This window comes from Sylvia atricapilla, chromosome 7 (assembly GCF_009819655.1).
Source record: "Sylvia atricapilla isolate bSylAtr1 chromosome 7, bSylAtr1.pri, whole genome shotgun sequence".
Lineage (NCBI taxonomy): Eukaryota > Metazoa > Chordata > Aves > Passeriformes > Sylviidae > Sylvia > Sylvia atricapilla.
The window spans coordinates 20,909,662-20,922,999 of record NC_089146.1 but is presented as its reverse complement, the minus strand read 5'-3'; positions in this window follow the sequence as shown (position 1 = coordinate 20,922,999).

Genomic DNA, 13,338 nt, shown 5'->3' with positions numbered 1-13,338 from the left:
GTACACCCTCTTACCATGAATCCTACCCCTTTACTTTTGGGTAACAGCCCATAACCTTACCAACGTCACCAGTATCACCAACCAGCACCACTGCATTAGAGTTGGCTATCCAAAAAAGTGACACTAGGAAGCTGGTTGGCTCAAACATTATTATACTTTTTGAAAGGTTTTTAAATGTTTTCCTGGATCCTGCAATCCTCCTGCTTACACAAATAATTAAACTAGATAGTCTGCACTAAAATACATTTAGAGTTGAGTGATTTTGTTCACGAATTATTGTGAAAACTTGTCCTAATACAAAGTGCATACATGCATGTAGTACTTCTTTCTAAAAATTCACTCTTTTTACAAATGCCTGCTCAGGTAAAGATCTAGAAATATAGTATGACAAATACAAATATCTTTGGAGCCTCATACATGGAAAAGGGATAAAACATGCCATGTATAACCCGTCACTTCTTAGAAAAGCAATTTGAAACTGAGAGGAATTCTGAAAACTGAAGAAGGCAAAGGTTTCTGTAAAAGGCTCGATAAAATTCCTTACTAACAGGTAGGTATATTCTTGGGAGGGACATAGAGGGGGAAAAAAACGCCATTCCCCTTGGTCCTGCTCCTTCCAAAAGTACTTGCAATCTCCTTTCCTTGGAAAATATTTAGGGGACAGGAACATTAAGATTGTTGTCTCTGCTGCATGTTACATAAGAGCTTTCAGTATTTTCTTTATTACAATGAGAAATATCTTCATAGCAGTAAGAGGTTCCCCCACATCACTCTGCCATCCATGCATTACACCAGTCTATGGACCAAAGAGGTGTATTTCCTGATTTAATGATAAATCTGGTAGCCTAATGGATTTTAGATTAGACCAGTCCACTCTCATGTCAGTACATATACTGTCTTCAATATATATATACATATATATATATACAGTCTTCAATAACTGAGTCTGAGGATATTCAGCGCTCAGCTACTTCCTCCAGATACTTCGTATGTAATTTCTGTAGGCTATGATAATTATATGATCCATATAAAATTCAGAGGTGCCTTTTCTTTTAACCATTACTGCTGTTTTCTAGTGGGCTCATTTGTGATTTTAATTTGTTAAGATCAATAAAGGCACTAGCCCCTAAGTTGCATGACACTGCAGAGCTGCAAAAGATAAGCTACAGATTTCTTTCATCTCATCAGCTTCACAGCATTAACTTTGAGGATCTTAAATTTTGAGCTTTTACATCAGACACAGATACCTGCAGAAAGAAATCAAAGCCCAAAGTAACTTTCTTTAACAATTAGCATCCTGCACAACTTCAGTGATGTCAACAGAATCAAGAGGGAGGTAAATCAGTGTGTGCTTTTGGCAGCTTTCCCTTTTCTGCCAATTAGAACAATTAGACTCTAAATTTCACATTGAGCTAAAAGAAATTAGCAATGTTGTCTTGGTCAAACGTTAAAGTAAATAGCACTTGTAGAATTTATCATAATTGCAGTTCTTCAAGGTATTAATATCACATTCCCATTGGCTCATTTTCCCATGCTTACTAGAGTGAATGTATTTTGATGAGTGACATCTGCTTTGTCTGTGCCAAAGGAGTTGGGTTTCAGCTGCTGAAGCAGCAGTCTGCCAAAGCAGTTGGACTCACCTTCCCCAGAGAAAACTTCAAGTGCTTCTGGAGAGGCACCCGGGTACAGAGGAGTAGATCAGGTGGGAGGAAATAGTAAGAAGACAACTAGTTTCAGACATTCTTCTCCAAATGGAGAGAAGAGAGCAGGGTACAGAGGCAGGTAAAAGGTAGACTCGGGCTCCTAAGGAAGAAAGCACATCTGAACCCTTTGTTTATTCTTAAATGGCTCATAGGGAATATGTTTTAAAAAGTATTATACCCACAACAAGGCTCTCTGTAAGGAAACAAAGACTTTCTTGATGGGGAGGCAGGCTTTATTAATGCTTTAATAATGGTACTCTAATTTCTAACTACAGCCACTTTATTATAAACAAGCACAGACTGAAGGATTTTTCATGTTACTTAATGCTAGCTGAAGGTGACACAATAGGAGAAATTAAATTAAAAATGTAAGCAATATATTTTGATGTGTAGTAATTTCCCCTTAAAACAGTTTTAATATTATTTAATTAATAAAGAGATGCTTTTTCAATACTGTAGATGTGCAGACGATACTGTCAAACATCTGGTCTGTCCACTCCTAGCTCTGCTGACCTCTTTGAGGCCAACACAGATTAAATCCAGGTGTTTCCAGCAAATGTCTTTCTGTGCTGCATGGGATTTTTGAGAAGGGGAAAGCCAGAGACACAGTGGCAGCACATGGGAAAGGAAGCAGCTCTGAGTGGACACAGACTGAGAGCTGTTGTTTCAGAGGAGTTAAACTCAGAGTCCACTGAAGTCAATGGGAATTTTGCTATCAGCATAGACAAGACTTTGACCGTCTCTAAAATTCTGTCAAATAAGCAAAGTCAGTTGACTTCAAAGAGCTTCATCATTATGCTTGAGATGCAACAATCCTAGGTGGGGCTTGAAATCATTTCAGATTACAATTTCAGGTGGAAGTCCTGTCAACTATTTTTTTTCCATTTAAAGGCAGGTTTCCTTATTTAAAGTATTCTCTTCCATTTGAACATTGGATGAAACCCCACATTTCCAACACACCATAGTAAGTTTTTTACAGCTCAATAGTTACTAGGAATTAAGCAGCCCACAGCCTTGCAGTGACTTACGCACCATGAATGAGGACATGTAAGAATAGACTGAAGCAGAAGGGAGTCAAGCAGTAAGAAAACCAGGAAATACAAATATTTTACCTTGTCTTTCTATCAGCAGATTGTTTTTAGAGGAACCACAAGCTGCACAAATACAAAACAAAGTATAAATACTAATTGTTCTTATCTTTTGTCTGTACTCAACATACCTGAGGTAACTATTTAAGCAAACATTAGCAAGTGATCTTAAGTAAAACGACATCTTGGTTTTTTTGGTCTTACAAAATGCCACATGAACTTCTTACACAGCAGATGAGTCACAAGAAGCCACATCACATAAAATAGGAAGGATTAACTTTCTTTTCAGCTACTTGCACCGTCTATCTCAAAAGCAAAAATAACACCCCAAGTCTATCTGAAGATAGCATATTTCTGAAGAAAAGCATATTTCTGTCTTTAAAGGAAGCACTACTATAAGTCCCCTACCAAACTACATAGACTGTCAGCAAAGCCAGTGCACGTCAAATCTCAGGACCCTGGCTGCAGAGCCACCAGCCCTGCCTGTATGAACACTACTGCACGCACATGTTGGTCCAGGACATTGTGCACCAGCCTGGTCAGTCCAAAGGACAGTCTCACCATTCTTCCATTTTTAAGGCAAAAAGCTAAATAAATTCACAATCCACAAAAGTCCTCTGTAGTACATTTTTTCCCCTAAGTTCAATAAGAAAAGTATTGTATCAAGTGGCAGTAGCTAGGTAGTCTTTATTGGGCTCATAAAAGATTATGATTTTGTCCTATTCTCTATATAAGTGAATTTCTTAAAATATCATTTTTAAAACGGCACTTCTTCTTCTCATGATAGTGTTTCTTTAATATATTAAACTTTCCCACATCCCATACTTTGATGGTTCAGCAATTTTCTAGTTCATTTTAAATCATTTTTTGACAAAACAATACCAACAGTTCAGTAAGTGTCCCACTGCATTTTGCAATTTACGTTTCTTTTTGAAATACCCTCTTACTGAATAGCTTTAGCAACTAATAAAATTCTTCCATTTCAAAGCCAAAAGAATCCCATTAAGCACTAAATTCCTGAGGAAGAGGGAAGGGCTAGTGATCCTGACCATTGATGGTAGATTTTGGGTTTAACACTAGTAAAGCTCTTTTAAAATCAGTAACACATTGCAATTAACAGGTTTCATGCATAATCTATTGTTTGGATTTTTTGACATTTGATGCTTTGACATACAGATGCGTACACATACTTGCAGATACATGCATACAGGTATGTAAATACATAAATGTGGATATACATAAGTATATAGTGACACATACATACATGCATATCAGTCACCACTGTTAATTTTCACTGTCTGGCTGAACAATAATGAACAAAAAAATATAGTGGAAAGCCACCACTTTGAAATTAAATATCTTCTTATGTGGTTGATAAGACGCAATAACTAAGCTGAGTAGAACCCTGATGAAGGTGCATAAACCTTGTTAACATAAATTTTGTCTGTTAACAGTGAAGTGAACCACTAATAGGATCACTCCCAGTCTGTGATTTATGGTAACTTTGCATCAGTAATAGTATGATAACTAACTGTTATAAATTATGAACTCCTATTGCATTCTCACTCTGGAAAAAAATACGCACCGTTAAAAAAGAGCACTTGTCTAAAACTAGGGACATAAACAGAGTTGCAGATCCAACTTTTTCAAAAATTCACCCCATTTACTTCCCAATATCTGTCCATCCCTTGGAGACAACCTTTGCCACTTGAGATGGGAGCAATTTCTGCTCCCATCTGCTTCTGCTCCCGTCTGCTTCAGTACAAGGCAGAATACCTTAGGTTAACATTTTCTTTAGTTTGGCTGTGATATTTTTCTTCAACTTTGATTTGAGAGAAAAATCTAATAAGGTTGAGGACTGCACCTTCTACAAGATGTAAACTGGACTTTTGCAAGAAACAAGAACTGCATTTTAAAATCAAGTTCTGTAAACCATTCAAATAATATGTTTTGATTCTACCATGGACAAAGAATGCTTAAACTCCCTCTAGCCTTAACATTTAACAGTAAATACATCTTCTTTACAGTCCATATGAGATTATTTTATTTAAACATGGACTATTTTTTTTTTATTAAATACTTGTGTTAAAGAACAACGTCAGCTTCAGAATTCCTAGAAAAGGGCACTAGAACAAGCCACCTGAAGACTGACACCAAGAGAAGAGTATGACAGACATCTGGTTTGAGAGAGGAAGGTAGGTCTGTTTAAATCTGCTTCAGTCTCTTCCACTGGTAGTGTTTTGGTGAGTGGAAATAACAGATACAGAGTATTTGTTATTTCACTACCATTTATAACATGTTTTGGTTGTATGAACTAAAGAAACATATGAACATTTATATTTATAAACAAGATATATGACAGTCTTAAGTTGTAATTTATTTCATGAACAGAAATGCTTGTCCCTTCACTCTAATGCCCATTATCCCAAAGACAGCTACACTAATAATTTCAGTTTTGTTATTGTCCTGGCAAATCACAGCATTACAGAAGAGGTAAGTCTGTAAGGAACCATTGTAAGGTACCACAATATTTATGTTACTTATGGTAATTTATGTTACTTACAGTAACATAAATATTGTCATAATTTCTATTTCTTCTAGACAGGATAAAACACCTGGCTGCTGAATAGCAAAGATGTTTCCAATTTCTCTCATCATTTGAAGCAATCAATGTAAAAGAAAAAAACTGAGATCTAAAATCCTGTGAAGAGTCTTGCCTTAGTGGCACTCATTTTAGAACTGTCTGCCTTTACACTTGGATTTATAAATGCTAATTATCAAGGTCATCACAAATTTGTGCGATATTTTAGGTGTTTTCTCTGCTTTTCTATTAACCTGAGAAATAGATATGTTCTTTCTATAATTATTATTCTAAAATTCTAGAATATCTTAGAACTATACTAGAGCTGCCTAGACACTCTTTTCAACAATTTCTCTTTTATTAATTTTCAGAGGTTACAAGATCAACTGCTCTAGCTACTGCACTGAGAGATTAAGATGCTGTTCCCCACAACTAATGTGTCCCTCCATTGCAACATTTACTTTCCAAATTATTAGTATCTTCTTTGGAAAACATCCACATTTTTTTTTACCTTTTTTATCGTGTAAAAAAAGACAGAGTAATTCTCCTGCAAAAAATACCCCTGAAATAACTTAAATTTAACTATTAAATCTAGCTTCAACCTAGACCTGGCCACACATTTATGCCCACATTTTACCAGATAATTCTGGCTTGAGGTCTCTAGAATCAGTGACAGATGGATCATCTAACTAAAGCAAATACCTTTAGGTAAAGCCAAAATGACTTTTGGTGCTACCGCAGTGGGCTACCATTAGGGAAAGAAAGAAACAAGTGAAAATTTTCCCACACATGCCAGGATTGTCACTGACACAATGATAATTGGCTTACAAGAGGTGATAAGACTACAGACAAATGGTAATACCATGGCATTCACCTTCGTGCTATCCTCCCCTGTGTCTTTAATACGCCTCTCCAAACAGGTTATCTGCAGGAGTGGTGAGCAGGTCTCATTTTGGAGAAAGATACAGAATAAAGTGGAGGTCTCATATGCATGTCAGGTGATTAAGTCTCACTGCATACACTTTCATACAGTGAGTGGAAGATAAGTAAAGCACCCCTCCAAAATTAAACAGAGCAAATATGGTGCCAAATCAACTCTGACTTCCCAAAACAACAAATAAGCAAGTAAAATTCTACATCTGCAAGACAAAGGTGCCAGCAAAACAGAAAGGTAGTCAGCTGCTTTAGATATCAACTGCCTTTGAGCATAGGATACATGTATCAGCTTTTAATAAATTCAGTTGAAGATGGATATGAAATTATTCCAGAATTTGAAGAATGCTGTTCTCTACAGCATGCTGTAGAGTGCTGTTCTCATACAGCTATGTGATATAGCAAAACATGTGACAGCCGTTGGAATTGAAACCAGGGAGAAGTGGATTTAGGATTTTCTTGGAATGAAAAAAACAACTGGGGCAGTTTAGTGGACTAAAGGTAAAAATAGTCTGACGGAAAGGATGGCCACTTACAGATGCCAATAGACTTAAACATTAGAAAGAATTCAAAATATTACTAGAAATGTTACAAGCAGCATAGACCAGTATAGAAATTACAAGATGAAATTTAACAAAAACACATCTTGGAATTGTACCTGCTTTGATAACTATCATGTGAAAATACACCAGTTAACATGCAGGGGGAAAAGGCAACAATTGCGTGATTTTGCAGACAACCATCAAAACCCACAGAGCATGTACAGCGGGAGCAAAGAAATAAATGATACTAGTACCACTAGCAAAGAAAAATTATTCAAAGTAGAAACACCTTCATAAAAGAGTTTTTTTTTTGACACTATTTTCAACTAGAAAACTTTGACAATGTAAAAGATACAAAGATTTTTATTTGGGTGATAACACTTTGAAAAGGAGTGGGGTGAAAAGCAAGAGCGCACGACCAGAAAATTCTAAGCAAGAACTTGTACTTTCAAAGGCTAAAGCTTGGCAAACATGTTACATTCTAGAGAGCAAACCCAACAAATCTAGGCAAGGAGTTAACTGGAGGAGCTGATTTCCTGGTGAGGCTGTCACTGACCAGCTCTACCAGACACACAACGAGTATTATGGTGCTATGGAATGAGCTCTGGAATGAGGAACACATGTAAAGCACTGGTGATTTACAGCCAGGTGAACTGTTTCAATGAAAATCTTTGACAACGCAATCAGTGTTATACCTCTTTGCTAGTATTTGCATCAGAAAATCTTTATATTTTCTATGGGGATGTGAGTGATAATATTTCTAGCATAATGACCATACAATGGTATTATCTAAACATAAAAATAATAAAGCTAAAATGTATCTACTGAGTAAGACTTTAAAACTTTTTAGTATTGAAAGGAACCCAGAACTGACTAAAATGGGTATTAAGCTGTTTCTGTCTTTTGCTAAAAATGCTCAGCAAACTTTCCTTCTTTCCCAGGTAGATATTTTCTTTTTTTCTCTTCCAAAAGTGGAAGACCTGCAAGCTAATGTCAAAGCTCAAAAAGCTTCAGCAGTTGCAGACACTTTCTAGAATACTCCACAAAAATTATTTGCTAAAGCTTTTGTTCAGAATGAAACAAACTTAGAGGAGTGCCTACTCCCCACATCACCAAGGAATCAATGTTCAGTGCAACACAGGGTATTCCACATTTATTATATGTGAAAACTATTCAGGGGCTGAAAAAATATCTCAGATAAGGGCTGGAAATACCCTGAACATGCCTAAAATGAAAGGCCAGAACTGGAATCTTCAGAGTCATCCCATATGCCAAAAACTACAATGAATAAGTCAACACAGGCAGTATAAAATACTGACACTGCAGCTCTAAGTAGGATAGATTTGTTTATGTTGCTTGGAAAAAAAAATACACTTCTTTTAGATTAATATTCTCATTCTGCTGAGCCAGCATCTCCTAATAAAATGACATCTAAGCTTGTGATGGTGTATATGCAGTATTTTTACTAGATACAGCACTGCTGACAGTAATATCCAATAAAGGACAACTTATTAAACAAAAGTATAACTTCAAGTACTGGAGCAATTTAAAAGTTTTATTCTTAAGACTAATGGATTTAATGACAATAATAATGCAGATACTGAAAAGGGCATCTAGTTAGATTCCAATCCATGTTATAACACAGCAGTATCATTTTCTTTAATCAATGCAGGTAACTGGTAGTAATTTTTAAAGTGATACTAGAAAACACATATAGAACGAATTTAATCGATAACAGTAATTAACATTATTAACATTACAATTTATTTAATGGGAGGTTAATATTATAATTTATTTAATAGGAGGTTCCTTCCCATTGCTACTGTATATAATGCCATCTGTGTCTTCATAGTGGGAAACACTAGCTGCAAACCTTAAAGTGAATGCAAATTCAGTACCAAATGCAAATGAAAATCCTGGAATTGTTGGGTACTGTAACATGGGAGGAATATGGCACCCTATTTCAGTTTCAGAAGGGAAAAAAATATAAGGCATCAAATTTACCTCTTTGATTAATGAGACCTAGGGCAAATAACAATAATGCAATATTTAGGCAACTGAATATCAAAACACAGTAAAAGAAAAAGGGCACTCTGGCTTTGCTTAATACTGGATTCAACTTCTCAAGTCTAAGTAACAGCACAAAACATCTCAAACTCTAACTGGATTAAGTAATAGAATTCTTTATTAGGTTGGTTGTTTGTAACTTGAAATTGTGTTGAATGCTAACTCGTTTATTTAGCAGAACTGTTACAGAACCTTGGAAAGAAATGGCATTGTGGACCAAATATCCAAGTTTCTAAACCAAAGAACCAGCTCTACAAAAGCTCTTCTACTTGAAGAAGGAACAGTCAGGTAAGGTGTAATCTTTGAAAGTAACTGATCAGTGATAAACTCATTTTCCAGATTGTTGTGCAGTCTTCATCCATAGTCAAGGATGTGGCATTGGACTCTGTCTTCTGTCAGAGGAACAACACTCCTAATATTATAATTTACACTCATTCAGATTTGAAATGCAGGGTTTATTACTCAAGAGCCTGGCAGCTGAACAGCAATATGTGGATCTACCCTGTGAACAGTATGTACTGTAGGCAGAATTGTTAGAATGAAGGAAGACTAAAGATAAAGCCAAGACTCCTGGTGAGATCTATCAGATGCTTATTAGCACAAGAGATTTCAAAAGCTACATGACAGAAGGGATAAAACAGCTGAAAATAATCTCATATAGTGTACAGTCAAGAAGGAGACACAGAAATACCAGTGCTATGTGTGAATATAAGCTAAACATTTGTAAAAGCAGTTCAGCAGAACAACTGATGTAAAAAGAAGACAAAAGTACTGACCTACTTCACAGCTCTTCGTGTTCCGACTACCTCATACAAGCTTTAAGGCTAACAGTTCATCTTCATCCTCATTCATTCAAAATCATCCTCCAACTTTCCCTTTCTCTTCATCTGCCAAGAAACCTGCAAGGCGATTATTAATGTAATGCAATGTGGAAAAGCAGTTGAATGAAACAGTGTCACTGCATTCCAAGTATGGTGGAAATTTCTTCCAAGGATCTCTATCAAGTCACCTTTGATATTTATAGTAGATTTGCAGTTCCATCCCCCTAGTTAGCAAACTTCTGTGCATATCTACTGAAAAAAGAAAGGAAAAAAGTGCCTTTGCCTCAGGACAAATGAAAAGCTATTTCAGTTATGGTTGTTCTTGACAATGTCTGGTGTGATAGGAACTTGCTGAAGACCAAGTTCCCGGCAAGATACACAGGGAGAGTGACCTTTGAGCATAACTGTAGTTTTGTTAGGATATTAATTAAAACCCATATTGATCCACAGAGGAAAGTATACAATAGAAAATTGGGATATACTATGTCTGGTGCTGGAAAGTCATTCCTAAGAGTACTCAGGCTCCACATGTAACACAGTGCTATCACTGACACAATAAAGGGCCCAAAAACTGAGTACGTTTCATGGCCATGACAGTACTATGGTCACTTGAAAGACAAGGTGGGGAACTATGATTCTGTTCTAACTCAACAGCAAAAAGCAGAGGGTAGATAAAACATGGGACACGTGTTATAAAAACCCATTTATAAACACATTTAAGGGAGAAGTGACTTAAGCAAAATCCTTTAACAGAACATTCAATAAAAGCAATTATGCCAACAACTTTGTCTAAAACCTCCTGCACAAAATCGTCAGAATCAGATATATTTTTTTTAAACAGTAAGTACCTTTTCAAAAACAAAACATGATCCCTCCCAATATCCAAATGAGAAGATAGCAAATTCCTGTGTCACAGGGAGATTTTTCTCAGTTTAACTACCTAATTTTCAAATACCTACAAGTTAACTACACATATAATGCACAGAATTTACATGATCTGCCTTTCTTTGAATGGCTGGAAAAGACAGGTTTCAGATTTTGTTAGAGGATGCTCATATAACCATGACCATATACAATAAAGAATCAAAACATATGATAGAAACTGCAAGGTCCAAATTGTTAATCCAACAAATGGATGACCAGAAAATGCAGCATGTATTTACAGTTTTGATTAGGGCAAGAGAATTGAGAACATCCTGAAACACATGGAGCCCAACAATGCAATATAGCCAACCAATATTTATTGCTGCCTCTCTAGAAGCAATTTCCATTTTGATGTGTTCTCTCACACATGATATTCTGAAACAGTTAAGTAACATGAAAAATACAGGTTCAAGACTCTATCTGTCACAGATGAAAATACAGCATTTATGCAGCATTACATAATAAAGCCACTGGTTTACAGACCCAAGGTCCTCTCAGGACTGCCACAAATCTACATATTGTCATACGTGAGAGATTCTTACATTTGCTTATGCAAATTAAAAAGAACCCACATTAATAACCAAAACAAAAAACCTATAGTCATTGAGTCTAAAGGGCTGAGGAAATTTAACAGTGACATTTGGTTGTGGCAAAGGTCACCTATTAGTTCACAAAAATCTCCCTGGAAAGCCACCTATCTTAGCCACTGTTTTATAGAGAAATCAAGGACCGAGTTAAAACCATCTGATTCCCAAGGGGGCTGGAGGGGGTTGGGAAGCAACACTGAGGGTAGATCTGCATTTGTTCTGAACTTGAAAGACAGCAGAATTGTGAGGAGGGAAAAAATGGTGGCAGTTCTTCGCACAGTCATTTTAGAAACTAGGAATTAATTAACTGCATCAAACTCTTTACCTAACCAGTATATCTAGCTAAATTTCTACTATGCTAATGTAAGTGAAATTATTAACACTGATTTTTGCCAAATAAAATATAGATTTTATGGAGATAATTAATGCTAAGCATGGAGCTCCATAAATTTATGGAACCAACAAATTTAGGTAAGAAATCATATGGCATGTTATCTGCAGCAACACATGACTGGACTGATGATCCTAGAGGTCTCTTCCACTCTTCTTTTCACAAATTCCAACATATAAATTAGATACCAATTTTCACTAGTAGCTTAATCAAGTTCTGAACACGTGCATTTAGAGTTGAAACATTAATGCATCCTTTCAGTACCTAATCTGGATTATAAAATTATTCTTTCTGCTCAGGTTCTGCACACCACTATAGCTATCCCTCTCTCTAATGCTTTAATCCAATGGCACAATTGGTCCAGTTAAGGATTAGACATCATATTCAGAATTTCACAAGAGTTCTCCCATCCCTAAGTATCAGAGAATGCAAAAAATACATCACCCTTGCATGTCTTAGCAGGTAAGCATTAAGTATTGTCTACCATATATAAAAATTGGCATGCAGAGATAATACAAAAGCTGTATCTAACCCAATATTTTGATACATCTAAATAAATTTGTAGATGCGTAACATTAAAAAGTATAAAAACACACAAAGCTATTCACATCTGCATATATTGCCACATTCTGGAATTCTGGAATAGTACATTTGACAAACACACAAAAAACAAAGGAGGCAAATACTCCATAATTTACTAGTAGCATGTACTTTTTTAGAACACTTTATCAGGTTCTGACTTAACCTACCTGGCGTTCCTATAGAGCTGGAAAGCATAGACTAATTTTTAAGGCACTGAAAATGAAGTAAACAAAAAAAAAAATTACAAGAAGGCAACAAATCCCAGGTCTTCCAGTTTTTAATAGTGAACTCTAATCCACTAAAAAACTACAGGTCTTATTTTGGGATAGTATCTTCAGTTTCTGACAACTTTTTCATGGAAATCTCTCAATCCCCCCATGCCATGAGGCAAACAATATATTAAATCTAAGGAAATCTAAGGAAACCACCTGTGCTTTTTAATAGCCTTGCCTGACAAAGAATAGGTCTGCCAAAAAATGAGATACATAAATGAAAAACCGTTCAACATTTGAGAAAGGTGACTAAATTCACTAGCCTAGTGTCAACTTTTACTTCCCAGGTTTGTTTTTCAAGTTGTTTTTTTTTTAAAAGGCCATTCACGAAATATTAGAGATGCCTGTCTTATATAAATGTTGTGTCCTCTGACATCCACTCAGTGAAAGATAAAAAGATGGCATTAAGTTTTAGCAGTGAAGTGAAATGTTGCATGGTGCAAGGTGACCCAGTCTCATTTAACAGATTACCAAAATATAATCAAATAAAACCTGTGATCTTTACACTGGCAAAAACAGTGCAGCAAGAGGACAAATGTGATTTTAAAAACTTAAAAGACCAATTGAAATGAATCATGTATATTTTTACAATGTAAGTGAGTCCTCTGCAGCTATCCAGTCCTTGTAAGAGCATCCATATTGAGGGCAAATTTTAGTACAGGCTGGTTCAGCTTTCCCTACATTTTTTTCCTGCCACTATATCTAACTCAAAGCAAATATCCCAAACTCAATTAAGCTGTTTGATTACACTAAAAATAGTCCTTGCTCTTCATCTTATTCTCAGTATCTGCTGACAGATAACTCATGGTTCGCAGGGAATGAATGTATTGTCTAACTGCATTAATCC